Below are 14,639 nucleotides of genomic sequence, written 5' to 3' on the forward strand. Positions count from 1 at the left end.
ATATATATATACATATACATGATATATCTACTATTCTAGGTGCTCTATATGGTACAAGGGAGAAATATATGGCAGGAGACATGATTTGTTTGTGCTCTTCAGGGTATGAAAATGTGTGTGGACAAAAAGTTTAAAATGAAAATAAATTAAATAATGAAAATCACAGAAAGTAAATAACAAATATAACTATTGGGTAAATTGAAAACAAGAAGCAAGAAATAGGGAGTCAGGGAAGGCTTTGTGGAGAAAGTGGTACTTCCAGCTAGGTTGTAAAAGATAAGAGAGGATTCAAGTAGCATTAGTCACGTAGAGTAGAGAGAAAAGGGTATTTTGAGGAAGGAAAATAAATAAACCAAAAAGCTAAGATGGGAAAGAGTATGGTTGCCTGGTTAGCAAGAGTATAATTCTTGACTTGAGCAGGGGAAGCTTTATTTCTGACTCTACAATTTCATGAGTTCTAAGTCCAGCAGGTTCAGCTATATAAATATTTAATATACAATTTATGTATATCCCAGAAGACAAATGGCATGTGAAACAACAGATTCTATCTCAAAACCATTTTTTTCCATTTTTTAAATTTGTTCTAATTAGTTACACATGACAGTAGATAGCATTTCAGTTCATTGTACACAAATGGAACACAGCTTTTCATTTCTCTGGTAGTATATGATGTAGAATTCCACCATATGTGCAGTCATACATGTACCTAGGGTAATGAAGTCCATCTCATTCCATTCCACCATCTTTCTTACCCCTGTGTCCCCTTCCCTCCCCTCCCCTCTCTCTTCTTTGCCCAATCAAAGTCCCTCCATTCCCGCCCCCCATTATGGAACAGCATCCACTTAACAGAGAGAACATTCGGCCTTTGGTTTTTTGGGATTGGCTTTATTTAGCTTAGCATGACATTCTCCAACTCCATCCACTTACATGCAAATGCCATAATTTTATTCTCTTTTATTGCTGAGTAATATTCCATTATGTATATATACCACAGTTTTTATAGCAATTCACCTATTGAAGGGCATCTAGGTTGGTTCCACAGTTTAGCTATTTTGTATTGAGCTACTAAAAAACATTGATGTGGCTGTGTCACTACAGTATGCTGATTTTAAGTCCTCTGGGTATAAACTGAGGAGTGGGATAGCTGGATCAAATGGTGGTTTCATTCCAAGTTTTTAAAGGAATCTCCATATTGCTCTTCAGAGTGGTTGCGCCAATTTGCAGTGCCACCAGCAATGTATGAGTGTACCTTTTTCTCCACATCTTTGCCAACACTTATTACTGCTTGTATTCTTGATAACTGCCATGCTGCCTGGAGTGAGATGGAATTTTAGAGTAGTCAAAACCAAAAATTTGAGCAGAATTTGGTTAAAAAGATAAACCTTAGTTTTCCATTAAAAGCACAGTCCCCAATTTACCCCTATTGTTGACCCATATGTCTATATTATCCATTCCAAACTGCCTTACATTGTTATCCATGTCAGTTTTGGTCCCTTCCCATAGGTTTCTGAATAGGCCAGGCAATTCTCATTCAGAATAAGCCTCATGCTTTCTTCAGCAATTTATGAAGAATGTTTTGAAGCTGTTTGTAAAATATTTGCTAATGGTCTATTAGTGAACTAATCAAGTAAAGGGATTATAAAACCAGAGGGTAGTTCTAATACTAACAGAATATTCCCTAATATTTCTGCTTATTACAGAGAAATTTTGTCAAAAACAAAAAACAAAACAACAGCTCCACTTTCCTCAGCTAGCTTTTTAAGAAAATCTAAGAAAGAAAGTTATCTTGGTAATTAATATGGCTAGTATTTATAGAAGCAAGGGTACATTTGATTAATATGATTCTATTTTTTGTATACTTTATTGCATACTTAGTCCAAAACAAAATATTTTGATATAGGCAACTTTATGGACTGTTATAATGGGGAAAATTTTTGACAACACTTTAAAAATTTATTATTAAATTTCTAGATTGAGAAAAAAATTGACATTATATGTAAAACCTGAGCCTCACTTTACCTCCAAAGGTAGCAAAGAAGAAGCACAATTGGGGCTGGGGTTGTGGTTCAGTGGTAGAGTGCTTGCCTAGCATGTGTGAGGCACTGGGTTCAATCCTCAGCACCACATAAACATAAATAAATAAAGGATTGTGTCCATCTACAACTAAAAAATGTTTTTGAAGAAGAAGAAGAAGCAGGAGGAGGAGGGAGAGGAGGAGGGAGAAGGAGGAGGAGGAGGAGGAGGAAGGAAGGAAGGAAGGAAGGAAGGAAGGAAGGAAGGAAGGAAGGAAGGAGAGAGAAAGAAGAAGAACCATCACCACCACCATCACAATTCATGAATGGAATGAGATGGTGTGCCTAGGAGGCAAACCATTTATGTAACTAGAAAATGTTTACCACCACACTTTCTCTCATTTCTATTCTATGGAAGAAACATCATTTTAATTGTGGTGATACTGAGAGGTGAGGCCTTTGGAGGAAGTGATTAAATCACAAGTGTTCTGACCTCACAAGATTAGTATTTTCTAAAAAGACTGCAGGTAACTAGTTTAGGCCCTTTTTTTTACCCTTCTACCTATGAGGATACAATATTCATCTTGGAAGCAGAGACCAGGACTCTCACCAGACATTAAACCTGCAGGCACCTTGATCATGAACTCCCCAATTTCCAGAACTACAAGAAATGAATTTCTATTCTTTATAAATTATTCAGCCTCGGGTATTTTTTGTAGCACCATATATAGACAAAAACAATATATATATGTAAAACACATGTGAAGGTTTTTAAGCACAGAAATGAATAAGAAAACTAATATCTCTGGTAAATAGTAATAAATACAATTATAGGCACCACTGTTTTGGACTGAGTTCCTATACAAGACCCCAATAGATCAAACCAAAATGAATGTTTTTAGGCTATGTGCCACATAATCCAAAGAAAATTTTCTAGAATCAGGTAAAACCCAAACAGACTAGTTCTGCCTGAAAACAGAGATGTATAGCAATCAATACAAAAGAGTCCCATCAACCTGACCTGGCATGATAAGGAAGTCCCCTCTACTTTAATGCTTACAAGAAAAGTATTCTGATTGGCTTTTTAAATTTTTTCTGCTTCCTTCTTCTCCCCTTATAAAAACCTACTCTCCTGCCATGCCCAGAGAAAAACTCATTCTGTTTTATAGAATGAGATGCTGATTCTAGAATCATTATTAAAAATAATTTAGATCTTTATAAACTATATTTATTGAAATTTTTTCTTTTTACTGTGATGTGATCAATAAAATCTGTTGCACACAGAGCTTGTTAATAATGATGTTTTAAATGACAATTATATATTTTGATGAGATCCCTGCTGTATTATCAAAACATATAATAGGGAACCAAATTTTACTTGCATTTATGTTAAGTTCAAACTTCTGTACAAAACATACTACTAACCTAATACTGTTCCAGTGTGATAGGTGATTTACTTAATGTAAACTAAGTAACAAATATGTGAAATATTTAATTCTTAAAAAATAAATGTGAAGCTAGGTGTTGGTGGTACATGCCTGTAGTCCCAGTGACTTCAGAGGCTGAGACAGGAGGATGGCAAGTTTAAGGCCAGCCTTGGCAAGTTAGCAAGACACTCAGAATTTAGCAAGACCATGTCTCAAAAACAATTATTTTTAATTTAAAAAGCCTGGGGAGGTAGTTCAGTGATAAAGTATCGCTGGATTCAATATCCCTGTTGCCCCCCATGAAAAATGATAACTGATAGATTAGAATATAAATTATTAGTTTCAAAATATTTAACTTGTAAATGTACACATAGGTATAGAACTGCAGCCTACAAGTAAGTATTGTCCTTTTCAGAGTAGTTCTCTGGGAAGGTTACAAATGCATTTTAATAATGTTATCATTATAAACTATTTTTAAACTACTCTTTGAAATTGCCTTCACAGTTGTCATGATAATCCTTTAAATATCCTTAATAGTGATAAATTCTTAACGATAGAACTAAGTTTGGCAACCATGCAGAATCACCCTGCCAAGCTTAGCAAAAGCTTAACTCAAACTTATACAGTTCTTTTATTTAAAAAAAAATACAAACAAGTGCTTATAAAAGTAATTGTAATGTTTTTAAGTTGCTTGTAAATTTATTTGAATTTTAAAATATTCAAAATAATTATGACTCGGGAGAGGGGGAAGATGGCGGCGAAGGGAGTGCATCACCCCAGTGCGCCGCGTCACTGTGCGGGAGAAAGACGAGGTGAAACAGCTGAAGGCTATCTTGTTGGGAATTTCCAGTGAAATTGAGGTGCTCCAGAATCTAGTGGATGGATTTCCATCGCGCGAGGTTCGGCTGCGGGGGCTCGGTCGCGGGCGATTTCTCCGCACGGAGGGTCACAGTGCCTGATCGGCGGACCGCCCCGCAGCTGGAGTCTTCGGCGCGTGCTGGGAAGCGGCAAGTTGCTGGAGCGGGAGTGCAGCGATGCGGATTCTGGGGGATCCTGCCAGTGGTGCAATGGCCGTGCTTAGTGCTGAGCTCCGGCTTTGAGACAGAGGAGAGAAGCGGTCCAGTTCGACTCTCGACACCGGTCGGACCACGGAGGAGGACAGCAGCCGCCATCTTGGAGAGCTGATGTAACCATCCCTGTTTTCTACTGGTCTCAGCTCATTCAGCTACGGAACAGGTGATTTCAGGCTGGTACTTGCCTGCGTCTCGCAGACAGATCGCTCAAGCTTGGGGCTGGAGAACCTGTGGAGAATACTCCTTGGGGCTCGCTCCTGGCAAGGCGTGCACCGGGCTTTGAGCGGCCGGATTCTGGTTCCCCGGGCTGCTTTGGCGCAGGGCTGGGGAACCCGCGGAGACTGCGTGTTGAGGCCAGCTCCAAGTGGAGCAGGCGCTGAGCTCAGGGCAGCTGGGCTCTGACTCCCGGAAGAGTTTTGGCCCGGGGCTGGGGAGCCCGCGGGGACTGCGTCTCTGAGCCTGCTCCCAGAGGAGCGTGCACCGGGCTCTGGCTCCCGGGGCTGCTTTGGCCTGGGGCTGGGGAACCCGCGGGGGTCGCTCTGTGGAGCCTGCTCCTAGCGGAGCGTGGCCGGGATCGGAGAGGCCGGGTTCTGGCTCCTGAAGCTGCTTTGGCCCAGGGCTGGGGAACCTGCGGTGACTGCTTCTCGGTCCGGGTCCTGCTGGGTGCTGTGGGGGCCAGGGGGGCAGAGTGGAGCTGCCGCCTGTGCCCAGAGCAGGCCAAGTGACCCGACGGCGTGGTATCACGACACCCCAACTGCAGCTGGGGCCGAAGAGAGTAGCCGCCCACACCTAGAACAGAACCAGTGACCTGACGACGGTGCGGTAGCTAAGTCACCCCATTTGGAGTAGGGGCTGTGCAGAGCCGCCGTCTGAGCCTCCAAGGTAGGCAGACCTGCAACCCACTGGCAGGACAGGCCCAGTAGCCTGCCAGCGTGGTGGACAAGTAGCACCGAGGCAGTCACGTCACACTGGTTGGAGTGGGGGTGGAGCAGAGCCGCCACACGTGTCCGGAAAAGGCCCAGTGACCCGTTGGAGAGGCAGTCAGGTACCCCCACTGGGGTACCAAGCAGAAAAGAAAGAAAGAAACGCGAGCAATATGAAAAGACAAGGAAAGAAAGGACCACAAGCAATGCAGGTCAACTCAACTTTAGAAGAGGTAATAGCTGCAACAGATGGAATGTCAGATAAAGAGTTCAGGATATACATGCTTCAGATGATCTGGAGTCTCAAGGAAGACATGAGACAGCAAAATCAGACAATGAAAGATCACTTTGACAAGGAACTACATAAACAAATCCAGGAAGTAAAAGATCAATTTCACAGGGAGATAGAGGTAATAAAAAACAAACAAATAGAAATCCTAGAAATGCAGGAAGCAATAAACCAACTTAAAAACTCAATTGAGAATACTACCAGCAGAGTAGATCACTTAGAAGATAGAACATCAGACAATGAAGACAAAGTATTTCAACTTGAAAAGAACATAGACAGCTAAGAAACCATGAGCAGAACATCCAAGAAATATGGGATAACATTAAAAGACCAAACTTAAGAGTCATTGGGATACAGGAAGGCACACAGCTCCAAACCAAAGGAATAAACAATCTATTCAATGAAATAATACGAGAAAACTTCCCAGACCTGAAGAATGAAACAGAATCCCAAATCCTAGAAGCTTACAGGACGCCGAATGTGCAAAATCATAAGAGATCCACACCTAGACACATTATAATGAAGATGTCTAACATACAGAATAAGGAGAGAATTTTAAAAGCTACAAGAGAAAGGAAGCAGATTACATTTAGGGGTAAACCAATCAGGATAACAGCTGATCTCTCAACACAGACTCTGAAAGCTAGAAGATCCTGGAATAATATATTTCAAACACTGAAAGAAAATGGGTTCCAACCAAGAATCGTGTATCCGGCGAAATTAAGCTTCAGGATGGAAGATGAAATTAAAACCTTCCACGATAAACAAAAGTTAAAAGAATTCGCAGCTAGAAAACCATCTCTTCAAAAAATCCTTGGCAAAACATTACGGGAAGAGGAAATGGAAAATAACATTGAAAATCAACAGTGGGAGGTAGGACAGTAAAGGGGGGAAAGTAATCAAAGAGGAAAACAAATCAGGTTTAGTAACATTAATAAACAAATATGGCTGGAAGAACAAACCATATCTCAATAATAACCCTAAATGTTAATGGCTTAAACTCACCAATTAAGAGAGACAGGCTAGTTGAATGGATCACGAAACAAGACCCAACAATATGTTGCCTACAGGAGACGCATTTGATAAGAAAAGACATACATAGACTGAAGGTGAAAGGTTGGGAAAAATCATACCACTCATATGGACTTCAGAAACAAGCAGGAGTGTCCATACTCATATCAAATAAAATAGATTTCAAGTCAAAGTTAATCAAAAGGGATAAAGAGGGACACTACATACTGCTCAAGGGAACCATACACCAACAAGACATAACAATCATAAATATATATGCCCCAAACAATGGTGCAGCTATGTTCATCAAGCAAACTCTTCTCAAGTTCAAGAGTCTAATAGACCACCATACAATAATCATGGGAGACTTCAACACACCTCTCTCACCACTGGACAGATCTTCCAAACAAAAGTTAAATAAGAAAACTATAGAACTCAATAACACAATTAACAACCTAGACTTAATTGACATATATAGAATATACCACCCAACATCAAGCAGTTACACTTTTTTCTCAGCAGCACATGGATCCTTCTCAAAAATAGATCATATATTATGTCACAGGGCAACTCCTTGACAATATAAAGGAGTAGAGATAATACCATGCATCTTATCTGATCATAATGGAATGAAACTGAAAATCAACCATAAAAGAAGGAAGAAAAAATCATGCATCACTTGGAGAATGAACAATAGGTTACTGAATGATCAATGGGTTTTAGAAGACATCAAGGAGGAAATTAAAAACTTCTTAGAGTTAAATGAAAACACAGACACAACATATTGGAATCTATGGGACACATTGAAAGCAGTTCTAAGAGGAAAATTCATTGCTTGGAGTTCATTCCTTAAAAAAAGAAAAAACCAACAAATAAATGATCTCATACTTTATCTCAAAATCGTAGAAAAAGAAGAGCAAAACAACAGCAAAAGAAGTAGAAGGCAAGAAATAATTAAAATCAGAGCTGAAATTAATGAAATCGAAACAAATGAAACAATTGAAAAAATTGACAAAACTAAAAGTTGGTTCTTTGAAAAAATAAATAAAATCGACAGACCCTTAGCCATGCTAACGAAGAGAAGAAGAGAGAGAACCCAAATTACTAGCATACGGGATGAAAAAGGCAATATCACAACAGACACTTCAGAAATACAGAAGATAATCAGAAATTATTTTGAATCCTTATACTCCAATAAAATAGAAGATAGTGAAGGCATAGATAAATTTCTTAAGTCATATGATCTGCCCAGATTGAGTCAGGAGGATATAGACAACCTAAACAGACCAATAACAATAGAGGAAATAGAAGAAACCATCAAAAGACTACCAACTAAGAAAAGCCCAGGACCGGATGGGTATACAGCAGAGTTTTACAAAACCTTTAAAGAGGAACTAACACCAAAACTTTTCAAGCTATTTCAGGAAATAGAAAAAGAGGGAGAACTTCCAAATATATTCTACAAGGCCAACATTACCCTGATGCCTAAACCAGACAGAGACACTTCAAAGAAAGAAAACTACAGACCAATATCTCTAATGAACCTAGATACAAAAATCCTCAATAAAATTCTGGCGAATCGAATACAAAAACATATCAAAAAAATTATACACCGTGATCAATTAGGATTCATCCCTGGGATGCAAGGCTGGTTCAATATACGGAAATCAATAAATGTTATTCACCACATCAATAGACTTAAAAATAAGAACCATATGATCATCTCGATAGATGCAGAAAAAGCATTCGACAAAGTACAGCATCCCTTTATGTTCAAAACTCTAGAAAAATTAGGGATAACAGGATCATACCTCAACATTGTAAAAGCAATCTATGATAAGCCACAGGCCAGCATCATTCTGAATGGAGAAAAATTGAAGGCATCCCCTCTAAGATCTGGTACAAGACAGGGATGCCCTCTCTCACCACTTCTGTTCAACATAGTCCTCGAAACACTGGCCAGAGCAATTAGACAGACGAAAGAAATTAAAGGCATAAAAATAGGAAAAGAAGAACTTAAATTATCACTATTTGCAGATGACATGATTCTATACCTAGCAGACCCAAAAGGGTCTACAAAGAAAGTATTAGAGCTAATAAATGAATTCAGCAAAGTGGCAGGATATAAAATCAACACGCATAAATCAAATGCATTCCTGTATATCAACAACAAATCCTCTGAAATGGAAATGAGGACAACTACTCCATTCACAATATCCCCCCAAAAAATAAAATACTTGGGAATCAACCTAACAAAAGAGGTGAAAGACTTATACAATGAAAACTACAGAACCCTAAAGAGAGATATAGAAGAAGACCTCAGAAGATGGAAAAATATACCCTGTTCATGGATAGGCAGAACTAACATCATCAAAATGGCGATATTACTAAAAGTTCTCTATAAGTTCAATGCTATGCCAATCAAAATCCCAACAGCATTTCTTGTAGAAATAGATAAAACAATCATGAAATTCATATGGAATAATAAAAGACCCAGAATAGCAAAAACAATGCTAAGCAGGAAGTGTGAATCAGGCGGTATAGCGATATCAGACTTCAAACTATACTACAGAGCAATAGTAACAAAAACAGCATGGTACTGGTACCAAAACAGGCGGGTGGACCAATGGTACAGAATAGAGGACACAGTAACCACTCCACAAAACTACAACTATCTTATATTTGATAAAGGGGCTAAAAGCATGCAATGGAGGAAGGATAGCATCTTCAACAAATGGTGCTGGGAAAACTGGAAATCTATTTGCATCAAAATGAAACTGAATCCCTTTCTCTCGCCATGCACAAGAGTTAACTCAAAATGGATCAAGGAGCTTGATATTAAATCAGAGACACGGCGTCTGTTTGAAGAAAAAGTTGGCTATGATCTACATACTGTGGGGTCGGGCTCCAAATTCCTCAATAGGACACCCATAGCGCAAGAGTTAACAACTAGAATCAACAAATGGGACTTACTCAAACTAAAAAGTTTTTTCTCAGCAAAAGAAACAATAAGAGAGATAAACAGGGAGCCTACATCCTGGGAACAAATCTTTACTCCACACACTTCAGGGGAGCCCTAATATCCAGAGTATACAAAGAACTCAAAAAATTAGACAATAAGATAACAAATAACTCAATCAACAAATGGGCCAAGGATCTGAACAGACACTTCTCAGAGGAGGACATACAATCAATCAATAAGTACATGAAAAAATGCTCACCATCGCTAGCAGTCAGAGAAATGCAAATCAAAACCACCCTAAGATACCATCTCACTCCAGTAAGATTGGCAGCCATTCTGAAGTCAAACAACAACAAGTGCTGGAGAGGATGCGGGGAAAAGGGTACACTTGTTCATTGTTGGTGGGACTGCAAATTGGTGCAGCCAGTTTGGAAAGCAGTATGGAGATTTCTTGGAAAGCTGGGAATGGAACCACCATTTGACCCAGCTATTCCCCTTCTCGGTCTATTCCCTAAAGACCTAATAAGAGCATGCTACAGGGACACTGCTACATCGATGTTCATAGCAGCACAATTCACGATAGCAAGATTGTGGAACCAACCTAGATGCCCTTCAATTGATGAATGGATAAAAAAAATGTGGTATTTATACACAATGGAGTATTACTCTGCTTTAAAAAATGACAAAATCATAGAATTTGGAGGGAAATGGATGGCATTAGAGCAGATTATGCTAAGTGAAGCTAGCCAATCCTTAAAAAACAAATGCCAAATGACTTCTTTGATATAAGGGGAGTAACAAAGGACAGGGTAGGGACGAAGAGCTTGAGAAGAAGATTAACATTAAACAGGGATGAGAGGTGGGAGGGAAAGGGAGTGAGAAGGGAAATCGTATGGAAATGGAAGGTGATCCTCAGGGTTATACAAAATTACATTTAAGAGGAAAGGAGGGGTAAGAGAAGAATAATACAAGTGGAAGAAATGATTTACAGTAGAGGGGGTAGAGAGAGAAAAGGGGACGGGAGGGGAGGGGAGGGGAAGGGGGATAGTAGAGAATAGGATAGACAGCAGAATACATCAGACACTAGAATGGCAATATGTAAATCAATGGAAGTGTAACTGATGTGATACAGCAATCTGTATACGGAGTAAAAATGGGAGTTCATAACCCACTTGAATCAAACTGTGAAATATGATATATTAAGAACTATGTAATGTTTTGAACGACCAACAAAAAAAAAAAAAGAAAAGAAAATGATATACGGTACCTAGATGTAGAAAAGACACAAAGTGAAAAACCTAGAAGAGGCAAAACACTGATTATTGTCCTATTTCATACATTGATTTTTCTCTTGGTATCGAAAGATCAAGACATATCAAGCATTAGAAAGTAGGTATATTTGAGAGTGTTATATAAAATGCAAGAGAATGAAGTAGAGAAAGGATAGGAGGTAGAATCAATCAGAGATACTGGGAAACAAATTCCAGTGCCCATTTATAAGCTGCTACACAGGCAGATCTTTAAAATGGGGTTGATAGCATCTAAAGGGTAGGGTGGTTTTGAGAACTGAGATGAGTTAGTGTGTTGATAATAAACCATAACTATCAATACTGTTATTTTAAAGAAACTATTTTTTTAGCATTTCCTTTTCCTCCCCAAAGCCACCCCACATCTCTTTAGTCAGATGGAACTTAACAAAATATCCTCCTGGCCCTCACCATGTATCTATAGATAGCTGACAGAAGTGTATGCATTCTAACTTGTCCTGAAAGACACTAGTTTCTTTTGCCTGGAAATAGGGTGGGTTAAAATGATCAGGTGAGGTACTGTCTTAGTGAGAGAAGTGGGGTCAAATCAGTCTGCACCTTGACCGGACACCGATGTCACGACTGAACAATCAACCTGAAAACTGCAAGTTATTATACAGTCTAGAGGTTGATTTGGCTCCAATTCCTAATTCTATTTCTGTTCTTTCTATGGTTGTGCTTTTTAATATATATTTTTAGAAAACTCTACTTTCAATCAAAATTGTTCTTATTCTATACAGCCAGCCTCCTCTCGTCGTTGTGTTGTTTAAGGGGGTTAGGGAGAAAGCCATCAACACATGTTTGCATTTACCCATATTTTTCCTCTTTAATTTTCATGCCATTTTTTCCTTTTCAATTTAAGGTGGCTTCTTATTGAAGTAAATAGAAGTGTTTCAGCAGAAAAAAATAATAAATGAATGATAAAATCTATAAATAATAAACTGAATCGTAAAAAAAAAATAATAATAATTATGACTGACAGTAGCACTATTGGAGTAGGTTTTTGGCTTCCTATGGTGACTACTTGGAATAACCATCTATTTTTTATTTTTATTTATTTATTTTTTAGTTACAGATGGACACAATATTCTATTTATCTATTTATATGTAGTGCTGAGAATGGAACCCAGTGCTTCACACATGCTAGGCAAGTGCTCTATCACTGAACCACAGCCACAGTCCCCAGAAAGGCCATCTGTTTAAAAACATAAATCACATTTAGGGAAGTAAAGCATGACTATATGGTCACACTTTGAAGACACAAAGCAACTTTCTTCCATGAAGTTCGAACTATTTTCTAGACATTACTTCATTTATTCTCCAAATATCCGTATGAAGGAAAGGATAGGTTATCATTCGTTTTTAGATGGCTGAGTAGAGGTGATATATTAGGGAAAGTAACTGTCTATTCCATGAGGCAACAATGAAGTCTAGGCATAGTGTCCCCTAAAATTTGTGCTAGGGTAGTTATCGAAATTTAAGTGATCATTTTTAGCTCCTTGATAAAAAGGCATGTATATGTACAAAGTATTATTATTATTATTATTCAGGAAGGTGTGTCATAAAATCCTACAGAGGTCTATTAAAATGATTATTAATTCACTGCATACTTGGCTGGAAGAATTCCTGTTTGATGTATGAGAGCTACTTATTAAAGAGGCTGGGGTCTGTCTTCAAAACACTAAGATTTTTAGTGTCTCTAGTTAACTGTATTTTTATAAAGAAAGAAAACTTTATTCTTTTTTAATTTTAGAAGAATAAAACCCTTCACTTTGAAAAGCCAAATACATAAAAGTGTAAGAGAGAAAGAAAAAAATGGGGCTATAAAAGATCCATGGCAAAACTACTTAAATGCAAACCCTAGGGAAACCAGTAAATTGCTGATATCTCTGGGGAGATTAAAAAAGCACAACAGTGTAATACACATGCAATTACTGTACAATTTAATTTTCACTAAAATGACTGTTCTCCTACATGCTCAATTCTTTATGACCAAAGTCAATTTGCTATATTCACAGATACCTAGCAGCTCATCTCTTCTAGTCTACTTATTTATGAACACTTAGAATCTGTGCTATGATCACCACCAAGAATCTTTGAGCTTCCAGTAGCACTATATTTACACAGGAAAAAAAAAAAAAGATTTAACAAAAGAAAGGAAGAAGTTTTACTCCTTATTTCAACTCTAGTGATCCTATTCAATAACTGAAAATTATTCTGATTTTTCTCAGGAGTCTGAAAACATTCAACTCTATTTTATAAGGAAGGATTTTAATAATTAATGAGTAAATTCAAATAGAATGGGTACCTGACTGACACTTTTTGAGTGCTAAATTTTGCTTGAGGCTGACAGAGAGACTGGACCACCAAGGACAACTCTGTCAGACAAGGGCTAATCACAGCTTCCTCCTTAGTTTTGATACAATCACTTTTCTACCTGGGTGCCTCTCAGCTGTCTGGTCTATAAAATGGGCTAATAAGTAACCTGCCTCCATAATGCTCCTTTGAAGTTAACGAATAAACGCTCTCATGAATACGCTTAAAACTATTAGATGCTAAGAAAATACTGAGTAGTATCTAGGAAAGAATATGGTTATATTTACACGTTAGTGCTAATGACTGCATTATCCCCCAAAGGACCCCCTCTTCCCACCTCCGTCCAGATGCATTTCAGAGCTTCCTTATGACCGCTGCCTAGCAGAAAGTCTGTACACTCAGGACCCAAGGCTGAAACAAAAGCAGCTGAAACACCAATACTGAAATGGACCAGACAAAAGAAAGTGGATCTGAGCAGAGGGCACCGGACCTGGAAGGGGGTGTACGCCGGCTGTCCCCAGGAGCTCTGACTTTAAGCAGGACGCTCCTCACCTCGGACCTGAAGAGCGTGCGGCGCAGACCCAGCTCCCAGCAACCCTACCCGCCACGGCCTCCTCACCACGCCCCCGGCGCCCCGCCGCCAGGGCTCGGGTTTCAGACCCCACGTAATTCTACCCTGCCGGCGGGGCACGCCCGGAGGCCGCCTGCGACGCCTCAGGTGCGAAAGTTAAACCGCGCCGCGTCACTTGAGGCCGGGGCGCGAGGCCGGGCCAGCAGCGCCGAGTCCCAGCCCAGTCCCTCGGCGTGTCCTCACCTGGGCCAGCCCGGGGGCCCGAGCCGCCTGGTCGAGCCGAGGCCGAATCCCTCCGGAGGTGCTGTCGCCGCGCCCCGCCCCGCTCCGCTCCCAGACTCCGGCCCTTACCTGCGCCCGCTTCCCGGAGCCGCCGGCTCCGCGCCCCCTCCGGTTCGCCCGCAGCCCGGCGTTGAGGACTCCTGGTGGCGGCCGCTGCAGCTCCAGCGGCGGCGATGCCGGTTCGGGGAGACGGGAAGCGACAGGAGCCAAACCCCGCGGAAAGCGCTCTGGCTGTGCCGGCAACCCCGATCCCGCGGCCTCGGACTCAGTGCCTCTGCGCTGCTTGCCCGGCTCACTCCGCCTCTGCGGGTTCCCACCCGAGGCCCGCGTGGGCGGCGCCAGGCCCTGACCCTGCGTGGACCCAGGAGAGGCGCGGGCCGCGCTGGGCCAAGCGGAACCGTGGGAAAGTTTCCCCTCTCCTCACCCACTGGCCGGAACAAGGAAAGTCTGCGCTGTCTCTGGTGTC

General features: G+C 40.4%; 1 protein-coding gene across 2 annotated transcripts in view; it reads right to left on the bottom strand.

Annotated features, from left to right (window-relative positions):
* RNF180 (ring finger protein 180) overlaps positions 1-14,399 on the bottom strand; it is a 230,378-nt gene extending 215,979 nt beyond the window's left edge. For both annotated transcript variants that reach the window (XM_081285322.1, XM_081285321.1), the window contains exon 1: positions 14,243-14,399. The gene's annotated coding sequence lies outside the window, so the exon portion shown is untranslated. The remainder of the gene's footprint in view (positions 1-14,242) is intronic.
* Positions 14,400-14,639: the final 240 nt, after the last annotated feature.

This window comes from Spermophilus citellus, assembly GCF_964194105.1.
Source record: "Spermophilus citellus genome assembly, chromosome: 1".
NCBI lineage: Eukaryota > Metazoa > Chordata > Mammalia > Rodentia > Sciuridae > Spermophilus > Spermophilus citellus.